Source organism: Setaria italica, chromosome VIII (assembly GCF_000263155.2).
Source record: "Setaria italica strain Yugu1 chromosome VIII, Setaria_italica_v2.0, whole genome shotgun sequence".
In the NCBI taxonomy this organism is placed as follows: Eukaryota; Viridiplantae; Streptophyta; class Magnoliopsida; order Poales; family Poaceae; genus Setaria; species Setaria italica.
This window is the reverse complement of record NC_028457.1, coordinates 27,802,216-27,819,814: the sequence shown is the minus strand read 5'-3', so window position 1 is coordinate 27,819,814 and position 17,599 is coordinate 27,802,216.

Genomic DNA, 17,599 nt, shown 5'->3' with positions numbered 1-17,599 from the left:
CCTGAGGTGGAGGTGGAGGAAGGAGGAAGGAGGAGGAGGTACCTTCCGCACACGCCTCTGGGGACGAGGAGGCGGCGGAGGAGGAGCAGCAGGAGCAGGAGGGGGACGGGGAGGCAGGGGATGCCCAGTCCAAGATATGGTTGCGAGGTCCCTCATCCCTCCCGAAGCGGCCGATACCTGAGCATTTACGCCCGCTGATTAAACCGGTTGGGACCAAGTAAGTAAATTTAAATATTCTTAATATTGTTCTTATGTTGAAAGTTACAAAAACTAATAATTCATATTAATGACTTTTGCAGGAGTTGGATTAAGCTCAGTGGGGGTGACCACAACCGTAAGGCCAACGGGATCCTTGGCCTTTTGTGCAGGGTTCACTTCCCTGGCTTGGTGGTGTACGCCGGACAGCAGCAGCCGGCCTACACGTGGGACCACTACGTCGCCGCCCCCGACGTCCCTGATCGTCAACAGAGAAGATTCCCCAACATAGCGGAGCGGGTCAAGGCCGAGCTGTGGGTAAGTACTCCTCGTACTAAATTGCTCAATACATCACCTACTTTCGACATTCTTGAAATAATAACTGTATACACGTGTATATGCAGGACTTCTATAGATGCCAGGAGGGGTTCGAGGCCAAGGCGAAGGCCGTCTGTGATGTAGCCGCAAAGAAGCTTGTGAGGGACATGCATTACGAGGCGCACATCCAGGCCATCATCGAATTCCACGCTCAATACAGACATATGAAGGTTAGAAAAGAGGAGGCAAGAACAATGAACATGACTAAGGACCAATTCATGAGGGTAAGTAAAGAACGTTGATGCTTACTATTTATGATTAATTAGGCTCATTTTCTTTTTCATACATCACACGCTTGATGATGTAGGTGCCTCCGTGGTGGTGTCGTGCGCATATGCCGTGCTGGGAGAGGATGGTCGACGTGTGGTTGGAGCCCGGGTGGTTGGACAACCACCTTTCTTGCCGGCAGCGGCGTTTGCAGATGCCGACTGCATCACACCATCAAGGCAGCCTAAGCCTTGATGAATATAGAGAAAAATGGGTACGCAACTTCAATTCTTTATTGTAACGTTCAGTTCTACGTAATTTTTAATGATTTTGTATTTTGCCGCAGTCGGCGTCACATGATGGCCGACCTTGCTCCCAGCTCAAGGCATGGGTCCTCTCCAAAAAGGGCAAGGCGACGGCCGATATAGATTTCAACCCAGACGACCCGTCCGAGGCGTATAGCCACCCTAGCATACACAGCCGCGTCAGCGAGTATACAAAGATGGCTAGGGAGGTTCACGGGCCAGACTTCGATCCGAGCTCGGAGGACATTGATGGAGAAATCGTGATGAGGGTGGGAGGAGGCAAGAAGCATGGCCGATATTGGATTGGCGACGGCGTCATCGACACGGCCTCTACTCCCACTCTCTCCCAGATCCGAGCTAGGAGCACGGACTCGAGCCCGGCGGTACGGCCACGACCCACCACTGCACAGTTCCAGATGGAGGCTCTACAGGTTCTTTCTCTTCCATTCATCGTTCGTTTGTTGTTATACTTTAGCTTTGCATTATAACATTGCAATGAAATATTGTAGGCCCAGGTGGAAGAATCAAGGAAGAAACAAGAGGAGATTAAGGCGCAGATGGAGGCGCAGATGGAGGAAATGCGGCGGAGGATGGAGGAGGAAAACCGGATTAGGATGGAGCAGATGTTCCAGTACATGCAAAACTTTGCTTCGAGCATGGGACAGTCTTTGCCTCCGCCACCGCCGATGATGTTCGCTCCGCCTCAGCCACCCACGACTACTCCTGTGAGTCACTTGACACATTGTGCTTAAGATTTAATACTTTAAATTTGACAACTTTAGATGTTACCTCAGAATGTCCTATCCTATGTGCAGAATCAATCGGCGGCTTCGAATAATGAAGATCAAGATTTGTCGCAGTGGTCTCCTTGGCCTCCACGGAAGTAGACTTGGTTGTGAACAATGTGGAAACTAAATTGTGACAAGAACTTGGATTTATGGATTATTTCGTGCTTATGTTGAATTATGCCTGTGGTTGTGAATTATGCCTGTGGTTGTGAATTATGCATGTGGTTGTTTATTACAAATGCCTGTGATATGTGTATTGTGAATTGAGAGGGGTCCGTTATACGTGGCAAATCGTCGGAAAAGGGGGGGTTCTGGTCACTTTGCCGAGTGTAACACTCGGCAAAGAGGGGCCTTTGCCGAGTGTTTTGGCTTTAACACTCGGCAAAGGTGCATTTCCCAGGTGTAGGAAGGCTTGTTTGCCGAGTGCTAGGGACAAGGCACTCGGCAAACAAGGGGTCTTTGCCGAGTGCCAGGCGCAAGGCACTCGGCAAAGGCCCTAATTCCCAGCCACCCGGGCAGGGTTCTTTGCCGAGTGCCCACCCTAGCACTCGGCAAAGGGCCCGTCTTTGCCGAGTGCCCGGGACACGGCACACGGCAAAAAATCCGGCTTTGCCGAGTGCCCAGTCCGTGACACTCGGCAAAGGGCCGGTCTTTGCCGAGTGTTGGCACTCGGCAAAGACCCGGTGTTTGCCGAGTGCCTCCCGTCTGGCACTCGGCAAACGCGCCGTTACCCCGACGCCGTCAGCGCATATTTTGCCGAGTACATCTTTTCGCCGAGTGTTTTTCTGCCGTCGGCTAAATGTTTGCCGAGTGCTCACGTTTTGACACTCGGCAAACTAGTCTTTGCCGACACAAAATTTGCCGTGTGCTCTTTGCCGAGTGTTACACTCGGCAAAGCCTTTGCCGAGTATTTTTGGGCTTTCGCCGAGTGCCTCTGGCACTCGGCAAAGCTTCTGTTTCCCGTAGTGAGCCCGGGGCGCAGTCCCGTTCTGGATCCGCCCCTGATAGGAGACGCGATTTTTCCGCGTCTCCAAATTTACGTCTTTGATGACAAGTCATAGGAGACGCGGATTTTCACGTCTCCGATGAGGGGAGTCATAGGAGACGTGAAAATCCGCGCCCACGTCTCCAATAACTCTCTCATCGGAGATGCGGATTGGCAAAACGTGTCTCCTATAAGGGGGTCATTGGAGACGCAGGTTGGTAAAAACACGTCTCCTATGATGAATTAAAAAATAAAAAATGAAAAGGACACGAAATATATCTCATATACATCACAAATACACAGGTTTTATCTATTATATACATCACAAATACTTTCACATGTATTCTAACATACATTGTGAACATACACTTTGTTGTTCCTATGAATCACAACATAAAATATGATACAAAGCATAGCTGGCTGAAAAATAGCAGTCCTAATAATACCACGGTACAAAGCAAAGCATAGCTTCGGTTTACATTTCCTGCAACCAATCCACAAAAATGAGACACATCATATTGTCGATGCAGTACTCACATGCATGTGCATCTGTACAAGAACTGATTGTTGAACCATTTGTTGCCTGAAAGTAGAAGGAAATATGATAGTACTATGGTATAGCAGGCATATAGCAGTTGCCTGCTATACCATTTGTTGCTTCAAATAGTTCCATTAATTGAGTTCCTCTCCCTACTTCTTTGTAGAACTGATTGTTGAACTTCTAATCTGCTGTCAGAATGAAAATGCAATAGCTATAAAGGGGAACTGCTGGCAAACAAGAGGGCATCTTTTCTATAAGCTAGCAGTGTTATTTCTTTAGGAAAATGAATATTGTCCTATAATATACATCTTTTCAGATCTGAAGAGAACTTTAGATGACGGATTGCTTAAAAATCTATACATAACTCATTGTATACCGGAGTACATGACTCTCAGCTAGTTTTGTGAACTTGTAGACAGCTCAATATTAAACTTTTAGTCAAACTAAAAGTCATTGAAGTTCACCTTGAAGTTGAACTGAAGTATTAAAGGATGGAGGTTCTCGCTAACTCTATTCCGTTGTATTTTTGTACCTAACCAAGAACAAAATTAACTCGATTAGATAGCAGCCATGTTCAAGTTGTCAAAACTGAAAAGAACTAGTAATGATGGAACTGTCAATTCATCCGGATGCCTATATATATCTAGTTCTGAACTGAGAAACTGAAAAGAACATTCAACTTAAAGTAAAGCATGGATATTACAAACAGAAAATCAGTAAACACTAATCTATTTCTAAACTATAAATACTAATCAGCATTTCAGTAATATAATTTACTCAAATTTCAATTCCATGATTGGCAAGATATATACTCATAAGTCTTGGTAATTTAACAGTGATTGGAACTGGTAAAAACATAATCAAGTAATTTGTATCTAGCTGGTAAAGTTCTTATATATATACATGAACTAACATTGTGTTTTTTACCTTATCAAGTGATGAGATGGTAAACCACACTTTCTGCAAGGTGGCCATAGCTATAAATTTGCTGCCCTGAAATTAAATTGAATTAGATCAAATATTTGCATAGCCACTTTAGTAAATAGAAATGATGGAAGTATCAATTCACTCTACTGCATATATCTAGTTCAATTAAACTTTGCTCAAGTAAATTAGAGAATCCTTTGATCTTAAATTGTCCTTTGAAAATTATTGAACTATTAAAGGCTGCCTGGAGGAAGAAATTCAGAATCTGAGCAGAAATCATAGATGACTTTAGTTTCATTCAGAACAAAGTAAAGAAGCGCTGCTAGAATCCTTTAATCTTAAATTCTCCTTTGTAAATTCTCGAACTCAACAATAAATAAAAAATTGAGCAGAAATCATACAGGAGTTTTGTTTGGTTCAGAACAAAGTCTACCCACAACATCTACACAGTAAGCAGATTTGTAAGACTAGAGCTGTAGGTAAACAATGAAACACTACTGCACTAGCATATAACAAAGGCACTAACCTTCCAGAGGCAATTGGTGACGACGGCGCGATCGAAGTTGCAGTTGAGCAGTCATGCAAAGGTTAGTACATCAACGACGTATTGCTAGATAGAAAACCTCGCGCACCTTGACATCCGTAGGGCCGATGAAGAAGGGGATCTCGACGCCCACATCGAGAGGCGGCACGGCATGGCAGGACCTCCACGTTGGCCCCCGCAGCGCGTTCTTAGCGCTGGCCGCGGTCTGGAAGACGACCACCGCCGCGACTGTAATGCCCCAGTCCCAAATATGGCTAAGTCCTACTCACACACAGAGTAAAACACGCACTCGCATCAACCCCGCTTACACTTTCGTCCTCACTTCCCGTAAAAGGGTTAACCCGGGAGTTGGAATGCATTTGACACTTGGGTTTATATGTCGGTGAAACCCACCCTCAACTAGCAAGGTGGGACTATTATCCACACACATGCTATACCACTCACATGGGCCTCTAGTGGGCTCAATTCATTCTTAGTTGGCCCGGGATGTCACAGCGACAAAGTACCCATAGAGCGTGACCGTCTCGATGGTGGCGCTGCCACCGCCGGACGGCACAAGCGCGGTGCACACCTCGTCGGCATGCAGTCGAACAAGACGCACTGGGTGGTGGAGGTCGGGCTCTATGCAATCGTTTGCCGCTTGCAGATATGAGAAAACTCACCATGGATTGGGAGGATTCAGACCTAGGAGTGAGGAGGGAGGAGGAGAAGGGCAAGGGCGCTGAACTCGCGTGGGTGGTGCAATGGGAAGTTGTCGCCGGCGACAAGGGCCTCTGGCTTGGCCAGCGAGAACGGGATGAGTGGGCGAGGAGCTTGGCATGCGAGGAAGAGGGAAGAGAGAAGGAAGGTGAAGGGGGAGAGAGAGAGAGAGGGGGGGGGGAGGGAGGGAGGTTGGGAGGGAGGAGGGTGCGGGTGCGTTCATGCGGATGTGAGGCAGCCTTCAATCGGATTCCATAAAAATTTTGGGTCCGAGATATACCCTACCGGTGACGCATTTTGCTCATATGCATCTCCTTTTATGCCCCACATAGGAGACGTGTATTAACAAAACGCATCTCCGATGACCGACACACTCATTGGAGACGCGGGTTGTTAATACGCGTCTCTTATATAGGCACATAGGAGATGCAGGTTGTTTACGGGGGCTTTCGGCAGAGTCATAGGAGACGCATTTTATTCTCACGTCTCCTATGATGGTGTCTTCTTTGATAGTTTCTTACATAGTGGAGAGTCGTGGTGCATGGCTTTCTTTTGACCACACCTAACCTTTTTTCTTCTTCTTTTTTTTCTTCTGTCTGACGTTTCTTTTATTGGCTTCAGTTCAACTTCCAACGGATACTTGTGCTTACGTACGTTAAGACAATATTCTCAGGGTTCAATCGGGACGGGACATGAGGCTCCACTTGAGCTACATAAGTGTATAGTATTTCACGCTGTCTTGTTCATTTTCGCGTGTGCAAGCATTTCAATTGTTCTTTCTTGTGATGTTATTAGGTGTTCCTTGGGTTCCTCGCCAAGTTCTTCAGCCATAGTGTGTGAAACTTTTCTTACTTGGTTGCTCGATTTTCTAGATTTTCAGAAGTGCTTTATTCACTGGGTTGCATATATGTATCTATTTCTAAGTTTATTCAGAAAATATTGCGTGATTGACTCTCTTATTCCGGACAAAATTAACATGATTGATTCTTACTAATTGTGTCTCACTGAGGTTAATTCAAAGTTTTATTTACAAAAATACCCGCAAGCTTAAATATACTTGCTCAATTGCTTCAAGTTTAGTCACTATTGCTGTCCTAATTTAATCTGTCTATGAACTGTCTATGGTAAAAAAAAAATGCAACCTGGTCGCAGCAGAAGTAGGAATAATAGCAACAAAAATATTTTTGTTTCCATAAAGTAATTAAAGAACTAGAAATGGGCTCACGACTACCATTCATATCTGCCGAAGGGCCAGTGATGAAGGCGACCATATCTGCTGAAATAAATGTGTATAGCTTCGCTGAGGTAACTTGTTATGGCATCTAAATCCATTCCTGCTTGTACAATAAAATCTCTCAAGTTTTAGAAAAGCTTCAACCAAAACATTGGCGACCTGCATAGGGCTAGGAAGGGGCACATGCCCCATCTCGCTCACCACACACAGATTGCTATAATGGGTGCACGAAATTATTAGTACTTGTTCCCATGGTTGACGTTTAATTCTACATGTGCATTACTAAGCTGATTGCTCAGATCATAAGCAGATTAGATCAGCAATGATTACTCTAGTTGCTATTTTATAATGAGGCTATTGTGTGTGCTTCATTACCCATAGTTGCCAAATGGGCATGAACAAACTTACACATCGGTTCCAGGTACTCTTTATTTGATAGTTATTGGCCCTATTTTGGAGAGACATTATAACTCAGCCCCATGGAGCATAGATGTCCATATATATATATTTTTCTCATATTCGACCATATATAGGCATTTTGCTAGTGAGAATTTTTTCAGTTCTTCAAGAGGTCGTAGATAGATTTATGCATGATAAAATAAAGGCAAAATTCTAAGACCACTTGATAAGGTCTTTTTTCTGTTGTTGATAGAGTAGATAGAGTAAAGCAAAATTGCAATGGAATTGGCAAATGGCTTTTGAACACACTTTACGTGGACACGGTAAAATTGGACAGGCAGGCATGGGCACTACTAGAAAACACGGCTTTAGTCCTGGTTGGATAGGGCTATAGATCCTGAAAATCCAACCGGGACTAAGTTTTCGAGATAAAAGGGGTCCTTTAGTCCTTATCCGGGACTAAAGATCCCCTTTAGTCCCGGTTGGTAAAATCAACTGGGATAAAAAGGTTAAAATAAAAATAAAATAAAAAAGGCATTGCGCCAGCCGCGCGCTGCCCGCTCGCCCCCCGTCCGCCCACCGCTCTGTCCACCGCTCGCTCGCCCACGCCGGCCCGCCGCTCGCCTGCAGGAAGATAGCAGGAAGAAGTTAAGATAGGAAGAAGATAGGAGAGGAGGAGAGAAGATAGAAGAGGAGGAGGAGATAAGAAAAGCCTGCGTAAGGAGATAAGGGAGAGGAGGTCGCTCCCTGCCACCGGTGGAGAGGGCTTTAATCCCGGTTGGAAACACCCCGTTAGATTTTTTTCAACCCAGTAGCTGTTACAACACGGACTAAAGTGCTCTTTAGTCCTGGTTGTTATTACCAACTATGACTAAAGAGCCCTCCGTTAGTGATGGATTTTTGACCCGGGACTAAAGGCCCTTTAATTCCGGGTGCAAAGTTATCCGGGATAAAAAGGGTTGGATGGAAGGTAATTTCTCTAGTAGTGGGGGTAAATAATGCAATGCATGAATAACGTGGTGCGGAATACGACGTGAATAACCGTAAGCGTGGAGACGGATGCTGCTTGCGACGCCAATCACCAGCAGACAGCAAGACACAATACATTCATAGCACTTGATGCACGCTGGCCGTTTCTATACACGTTGCGGGCGGCAAGATGACCTTCCTGGTTTCCTGCCGCATGCATGCATGCTGCCTCAGCTCCCGTGTCCAAATCAGTAGTACTACAACCCTACCGGCTGCATGAAGGTGCATGGATGGATGCATGATACGACGTGGCAGGGAGATGTGTGGGCCGCGTACCTGCATTATTGATGCATGCATGGCCATACATGGCTAGGCCAAAAAGACGAGGAAACTATATATACCCTGCCCATTGGGCCTAGTCTGATGATGGCTTAAAGGCACATGGAAATGCTAGCTTGCGGTGGACAGATTTGTCATACGATTCTGGTTCATCACTGACCTTGCTCGAAAGAGATTCTTCAATCAGCCCGATCTCTAACCAACGCAATGTCTAAGGAAAAAAGATATGGTAAAAATAGGAGCAATCAGGTCAATCCAATGATTCATTAGTTAATTACCAGTTATATACTCCCTCAGTCAAAAATACTATTCATTTTTATTTGATAAATAATTTTTACTACGTATCTAGACATAATATATATCTTGGTGCATAGCTATGGACGGACCCAAGCCCAAAACTGAGCGAGGGTCTGCTAACTGCTGGGCTTGCTTAGCCACGGTAAAAGGGCCTAATTCTGTTTGAATTTTAGAATTCGAGCGTGAGCCTGGGCCCTCGCTAGCCATAATGTGGGTCCGCCACTGTGCACAGTAAAAATTATGTATTTGAAAAGTTAAAATGAATAGTCATTTAGGATGGAGGGAGTATGTTGGAGAGCCAAAGCAAGCTGCCACTGGCATCGTTGTTCTCAATTATATATTCAAACACATGATGCGGTCTCGATCAGCAAATTAGTCAGACGCATCCGTGATTATATACATGTCCTCAAAGAGTAGTGGTAAGGACTACTCTAATGGTATTGTCACAACTAGCGCTTTCGTGTCGTGATCCTCAAAGAGTAGTATTTGCTATTTATTTATTACATGTTCTTTTGAGAAAAACAACAATTAATTAATCTCTACATATAGGTAGCTGTCTGGTCCGCACCATAAACCAAAAAATTCCACGAGGTAGCCCGGCCCTCCACTGCACATATATTTTACCATTTTAAGGAAACATCATGCTAGCATCAGCTGATTGCTGAATTCATTTAATATGATTATATTTGGCGTTTCCTCTCACGAATTGTTTTTGGTTTGGTTGGCTAGGCCCAGTCTAGTGCCCATGTCTTTTCATTGTTTCCGAGTTGCGCCACCTGATTATATTTATAGGCTGATGGAATGTACGGAGTGGCGATAGCAATCCACTTACTGAATACTGATATAACCAAATGCTACAAAAAGAAACCATTTGTTCAGAGTTGTCATGGTCAGAACTGTGTAATTACACAAGCTTGGGGAACTAGATTATCTCCTCATGGTCAGAACTGTTTGTCATCAATCAGGAATCAATAGTACCATGCTTTGTTGCAAACATATAAATTAAAGATAATAATATAAAGTTTTTTTTGAAATGATCAAAGTCAACTATTAGCTAACCAGATCTAATGCCAGACAGATAATGTCACAAGGAAAAACAATAAAACATTTTGCACCTCAAAATGATTGGCAGACGTATATATATGCAGAAGCAGAAGAAAATGACTACTATAAAGTACTAATGCAGGAACGGGGACTAAAGAAACATATTTTTTTTTATTGTGACATGGTTCTGAAGAATTAAATGCAGACGATTCCTCCAGGTCGATTGATAAAAATAAATAGCATCTACAAGTATTTTGGAGGGAAATTCAAAACAAGATCAACACGAAACACAGCATATCCCGGCCTGGCCCGGCCCAGCTTGCACATGCATGGCTTGTCCAAACAATTTCCCCTTGTTAGGCCCAGCACTTTGTTACGGCCCAATAATGCCAGAGTTTGCATAACAGTGTCTACCAATTGCAGTTTACATTCATGAATGTTCTTGGACTTCTCGCCATGTCAAGATATCATCCAGCAGATACTAGGAAAAACACCGCCAAAACGTAAGCTCTAAGCTGTCATGAGCAGGCTGGGCATGGGAGAAGAGTGGCAATAAGAGAGATTATGATGACAAGAGGAACATGTTGAATTGTTGATGTTACCATGTTCTTGTTGGAGGAGCAGCAGTACTGCAGCAGCATAAGGTAACACTTCCCAGGACACATGCAAACTATGCACCATTGTCGATGTCAACAGTTACACCATACCAGTGTGCGCACGGAGGCGGCGCAACTAAAATCGTACATTTATGAAAATATATAATCCAGCCATCAATTCCTTCTCTACTGGAATTACCTGCTCGACGACAGTATGGCCCAGCAGATTAGCATTTGATGCCAAGTGGACAAATAAATATACTGCTCAAAATAGCAGCTTGTAACAGCAGGGGCTAGCATGAAAACAGCAGCATAATGTCACTCAAAGAAAACTAGGATGCTTGCTAATTATAATTCGTGACTGCTGGTGCAAAAAAAAAAAAACACTGTTGAATGTTCTTCCTTAAAAATCCAATTAAAACACACTGTAATCTGTCACCAAATACTATTATTGTGAATGGATAGAAATAAAAGTGGTCCATAGGTATAGACAGAGAGAAGCACACAGATGTAGTGCCAAAACTCACAGGAACATAATTTCTCCCAAATAAATGGTACACATCGATAACGGTTCACACGTACTCATATTTAGAGAGGCACAGATACGGGATGGCAATGGGCACATTATCCGCGGGTAGAGGGTTTACAGACCGGCGCCTGCGAGGAAAATCCTGTACCTGTACCCACACCCACCACCCATGACGGTAAGAAGTTGTGCCCGCGTCCGTCACCCGCGAGCACAATCTACCCACGGGCACACTTGTGCCTGCCAAGCAACCAGGTGGCGGTGGGGACTCGGGCGTCCTCGCTGCTGCCCGAGTTCTAGCCGCCACCTACCCGCCACCACCTCCCCGCCACCGCCCAAGTCCCCACCGCCCCGAGGGGGACTCGAGCGGCGGCGGGGAGGTGGCAGCGGCCTCCTGGGCGCCTGGTACGTGGTGTGGGAGCGGTCGAGCGGGAGGATAAGGATTGGATGAAACCCTAGAAATTGATTATATACTTGTACAAGGGGTTCACATGTTAGGCATTATGTAGCGGGTTTACCGATTTGCGGGCACGGGTAAGATATTTTTATGCTCGCTAATTTTTTACCCACGAGCACAAACTTAAACCTGCACCCGTACCCGTGGGCACAAAATAGCACACATATCCTCGTCCTACCGGGTTTTTGCGTGCGGGCACGTGGGTAATTTGTGCTCGTTGCCATCCCTACAGATAACTCATGGCAAGTTCCATCAAATTATACAAACAAATAATGGAGAAACAATTGCTTTCCACATGTACTTGGATGTGGAGTCACATATGTAGCCAAATAATTGTTGCTAGCTCTTCTTGGTGTAGAACGGCACGATGGTGTAGATGGTTTGCACGATGGTGGCAATGAGCGGGATGACGGCGGCCACGAGGGAGATGAAAACCCACGGATTGCTCAGATAGTTGTTCACGAAGATGGCGCCCCACTTGTTCCGATGCTTGCTGCAGTGAGCGTTCATCGTCCATTTCACCTGGCCCAACCTGTTGTGTCTATGTTGGGCTTCCCTAAGTTATTTGTTGGGGATCATCAAAAGGAGGATTACCCTCGAACATCGTTTGTAGGTTTTGAGCTTTAACCTTGCAAGTTGTACAAGAATGAGAGGAATGGAATCCCTTAACCTCGCTTGTTCTTAGAAATGTGGAGACACTCCTCGAAATACGTTTCGAACCTTCGCATGTTCTCAGTCATTAAAATGTCCCGAGGGCAGGAAATTAGAACAAGAAAGGCTAATCCTTCATGAACTAACCCTTGAGTGTTCGGGAACAATTCCAAACACCGGTTTGTTTTATTTTTCTCGTTATGCAGGAACGTGCACGGGACGAAAACACTCAAGGTTAACAACTTTCCTCAAGGTGATGCGAAGCTGATGCCTTGAGGGTGGACCCTCGAGCTACAGACAAAGTCCCGAGGTTAATGGGCAGGCAGCATGAAAAACGTGAGCACGTGGAGAAGTCCAATTTGTACACGTATTCCTTAATAGTATGGTATATTTCAGGAATGTAGTGGTTGAATAAGAGTATTTTAGGAATGTAAAGTAGGCTAACCGTCACTAAAAAAGGGGAGCCCAACCCCATTGTAAAGGGAGATCACTTTTTCAATTGAAAGATAGCATTGTTTCCTTTGTAATCCTAAATCTGTTCGGTGTCAAATTCATTTGAGACTAACATTGTTGACGGTGTTGAACAACTCCACCACCTTCTTGTCGCTGCACATCTAGTTCTCGATGAGCCCTTGGGATCTTAGAAGCGCCACATCACTCTCCGACTCGATAATGTTGTCAAGAAAGGATATGTAGGACCTCACGTCCTGTTTGGCATCGGGATGCAGCCACTCAAATGCCATCAGGTTGAGGAGCTCAAGCTCCGTGCTGTCGTAGAACTTGAACACCTTCATGCTGAGCACGCCATTCTTGAAGTCGACGTCGTGGATGCTGTCGGTGTTGCTCTTCTTGAACTGGATCCCCGCTTGGTTCAGCTCAACTGCAGAGGGCGTGCGAGGATGATGTATATCCATCCCTTCCCAATGCGGACTGATGCCACAATAGCCTTTGTGAAGAATGCCCAGAAAGTGGAAACCCAGGATTTCCATGTCTTCCTCAAAGCGTGGGCCATTCAGAAGATGTCACACCACCATGGAGTTGATCTCTCTAGCGCACTGTGGTCACCACTGAAACAAAGTGTTAGAAGCTTAGATATTCCCCACACATTCGGACGTGAAATGGGCCTCGTGGATGAGCTTGGCTAGGAATTCAACGGGCTGATTGTTAATAAAAGTGGAAATCTTGTTTCGGTTTTTTTAAACACAGTAGGCACGAACATTCACACCCCTATGATTACACACACGCAATTGTAACTGTAGGAGACTGAACCGGCAAATCTTGAGATTGATGATGTCACCGCATGCGCCTCGGGCACGTCGCTTATCACTGAAAGTATAGCACTGATTAAATCCTGAAACAAATCCAGAAAAATATGTACCCGTGCTGAGTCGAGGACTCGAACCTAGGAGAGGAAAGGTTCCATATCAGCTGAGCGCCGCTCGCTTTGCCCTTCCAAAAAAATTAGACACTACGAACCAGGCCTGTGGAAAAGAAACTAGGTCCGTGCTTTCTTATTTGGGCCGTCTAATACCATAATGTCTAGAGCTATGATCTATTTGATAAAAAAAACCTCCAGAGTAAAATGTATGAATGGTTAGTTTGTTTTAGTTTGGTGACGTACTTAAAAAAATATATCACAACAATTAAGCTCTGAATCAAAGCAGAGAGTCTTCTATTAAAAAATCCATTAAAAAAGCAGAGAGCCTCAGGGGGGAAGAAAAAGGACGTACCGGGGACGTGCCACGCTGAACAGCTGGAAAAAAGCTAGGAGCCTCTGCAGAACGGCTAGAGCCTAGAGGTAGTTGGTTTTCCATTGCAATCGTGGCTCTCCGCTGGTCGCTCAGAGAGTACGGCTGCTGCGCACACTGAAGATGGGGTCGTTGCCCGCGTAATCCTAATTCACTTTCCCTTCAGATCGGATTGCTTTTGCCCTTATAAACTCCAACACGAAGCAGCCACCCTCAACCATCTCCACGAACCGACCCTTGTTCGCTCCACGCCATTTGTCGTCGAGGTCACCATAGGCGCACTGGAGCTCATCCACCACGTCCTCGATTACCGCGACAAACTCTTGTAGAGGTTTACTGGCCTGCTTAACCATGTGCAGCACCGCCAGCCGCTTGTGCTCCTCCATGGGCAGGAGATGTGGCTCGCCATGGTGGTAAGGGCCCAACGATATAAAATGCGGCCGGTAGGCATCGCTATTGCTCAGCTTCTTGATAAACTCTGGCACCCGATAGATGGAGCGCTGGTTCCACCGCGCCATCATATCTCCACCGAGGGGTCGGCCTGCTCGAGCATCTTCTCCGTGTCCGCCACCCACCAGCTAGAGGTAGAGCTAGCACTGGTAGACCTGTGCCCCATCAGGTAGTACCCCTCACGTTTTTGTGATTTCCTAGCCACCACCTAGAGGGTGGGGAAGGGGGAGGGAGGGAGCCCTGGTAGAGAAATGACCTTGCATCTGGCTACATATGTCAAACGGCCGTCACATAGCTACCTCCGGTGGGAGCTTAGTCCTAGTTAGTAATATGAACCGGGACTAAAAAGCTCCTTTTAGTACCGGTTGTAACAGCTAGAAACGACGAGGGAATTTGGTGGGGCATTTAGTCGCAGTTGGAAACAGTAATGGGGACTAAGGCCACTCATTTAGTCCCGGTTGTTGCATGTTATAAAAATCCCCTTCTTCCTTGCCGAGCCCAAGCCACTCATCAGACCGAGAGCTTGAGTTCCTTCTCCATGGCAAGGCTTCAAGCTTAGGGAGGTGCTGCCCGATTTTTTCCTTCAATTTCGTGGGGGTTTCACTCATGCAAAGTGTTATAAAGGTTAGTTACTTCATCCTCCCTTCATTTATTGTTATTATACTTTGTTTTATGCTTTAGAGATAGAGAAATTGAGTTTTTTACAATGAGCTAGGTAGAATGAAGAGATTTTTTACTTATACCTGCTTTTGAGCTACAATTTAATGTTAAGCTTGTTATATACGTTTGGTATTAGATAAAGAACTTCTCAATATTAGGTATGGAAAAATAGAGTAAATGTGTTTATAATATTTAGTCCTTCCAAGAAAAATAAGGTAAATAAATTATAGGTCAAAGAAATAGAATTGGTCCTTGCTACAATTTTTTTTGGATAGTTTGCATGTTAAATTCGAGTGACATGAAAGAAAAATTCTATAATTCTAGAATAAGACAACAAAGATACACTAAAGACTACAAATGCTCCATAGTGGACTTCACGGAATTAAGAATCCTAAAATAATAGTACAACAGAAAAACTTTGAGTCTAGGCTGAATATCGTAAAGGAATCATGAAATAGTTGTCCATTCACCTTTTGGAGCCACATTTTATTAAAATAATGGTGACCCAATAACTCTAACGGACTCTTCACAAACACTTTTTTAGTTACAGTTTTATGCCTAACTATTTAGTTTGGACCAAGCACAGCGTAAAAGGAGTTATAATGGAAGACGGTGAAGAACAACAGGATGATAATAACATTTCAGACTGGGCTATAGTCCAAGCCTTTACAAATACAACAATAGGTGAGGCTGAGGAAGAAGAGTGTGTAGAAGACGACCCTATTGATGATCTTGTTCAGGTGCTACGGGATGCATAGAAAGATTGCGAAACTGAGAAGGAATCATTCCTTCATAAAAGTTGTAGTGTATGATAGATGATCACAAAAAATTATTGTACCCAGATTGCAAGCATGGGCATAAAAAGATGGGTACCACAGTGGAAATACTGCAATGAAAGGCAAAAAATGGTGTGTCCGATAAGGTATTTTAGGGCATATTGAAAATTGTAAAGAACATGCTTCCCGAAAATAATGAATTGCCGTCCACAACATATGAAACAAAACAGGTTGTTTGCCCTCTGGGATTGGAGGTTCAGAAGATACATGCATGTCCTAACGATTGTATCCTCTATCGTGGTGAATACGAGAATTTGGATGCTTGTCCTATATGTAGCGCGATGCTGTATAAGATCAGACGAGATGATTCTGGTGATGTAGAGGGACAACCTTCCAAGAAGAGAGTTCCAGCTAAGGTGATGTGGTATTTCCCTATAATACCACATTTGAAGCATTTGTTCAGAAACAAGATGAATGCTAAGTTGATGTGGTGGCACAAAGAAGAACGTAAGCAAGATGACATGTTGAGACACCCTGCTAATAGGGCCTAGTGGAGATCAGTTGATAGAGCATTCCCAAACTTTGAAGGGGATACAAGAAATATAAAGTTTGGTTTAAGGATGGATGGATTCCATCCATTCGGTGAGTTGAGTAGTGGTCATAGTACTTGGCCTATGACCCTATGTATGTTCAACCTTCCTCCTTGGCTATGCATGAAGCAGAAGTTCAGTATGATGCCGGTGTTTATCCACGGCCCAAAACAACACGGCAATGACATTGATGTGTATCTAAGACCGTTGGTTGAAGAACTTTTACTACTCTGAAATGAATGCGTGTTGGATGAGGATAAACAAGAGAGCTTTGACCTATGAGCATTGTTGTTCGTAACCATCAATGATTGGCCTGCGCTGAGTAACCTTTCAGAACTCACAAACAAGGGTCATCAGGCTTGCACCCACTATTTATACGACACATAAAGCATTTATTTGAAACACTGTAGGAAGGTCGTGTATATAGGTCATCGGCGATTTCTTCCTACTAATCACCCGTTAAGAAAGAAAGTGATGCATTTCAAAGGGGTGGTAGACCATCGTAAAAAGCTTGCACACCGTAATGGAAAATATGTATAGTATTTGAGATGATAAAGGATGTAAGGGTAGTCTTTGGAAAGGGTCTTGGTAGCGAACTTGTTCCAAATGACGGTAACATGCATACACCCATGTGGAAGAAAAAGTCTATATTTTAGGAGCTACCTAATTGGGAAATCCTAGAGGTCCGCAACACAATAGACGTCATGCATCTGACGAAAAATCTTTACGTGAACGTGCTAGGCTTCATGGGTTCCTATGAGAACTCAAAAGATACATTGGAAGCACGATAAGACCTGAAATGTATGAAACAATGAGATGACCTACATCCTGAAAAGAGAGATAAAGGACAACACTACTTATGTCCTACTAGTTACACTCTCAGCAAGGAAGAGAAGGATAGCATGTTTGACTGCATGAATAGTATCAAGGTACTCCTCGAATATGAAGGGAATAATAAATATGAATAAAAAGAAGTTCACAAATCTAAAGGCCCATGACTGCCGCATGTTGATGACACAGTTGCTTCTGGTTGCACTAAGGGGTATTCTACCAGAGAATGTACAATTGACGCTCATAAAGCTATGTGCATTTCTCAATGCAATTTTGTTGAAGGCAATCGATCCAACCAAGCTACTAAAGGTACAGAATGATGTGGTACAATGTCTAGTTAGCTTTGAGTTGGTATTTCCACCTTCCTACTTCAATATTATGACACACCTCCTAGTTCACCTAGCCAAAGAGATTACTATTCTTGGTGCAGTATTCCTGCACAATATGCCTTTCGAGAGGTTTA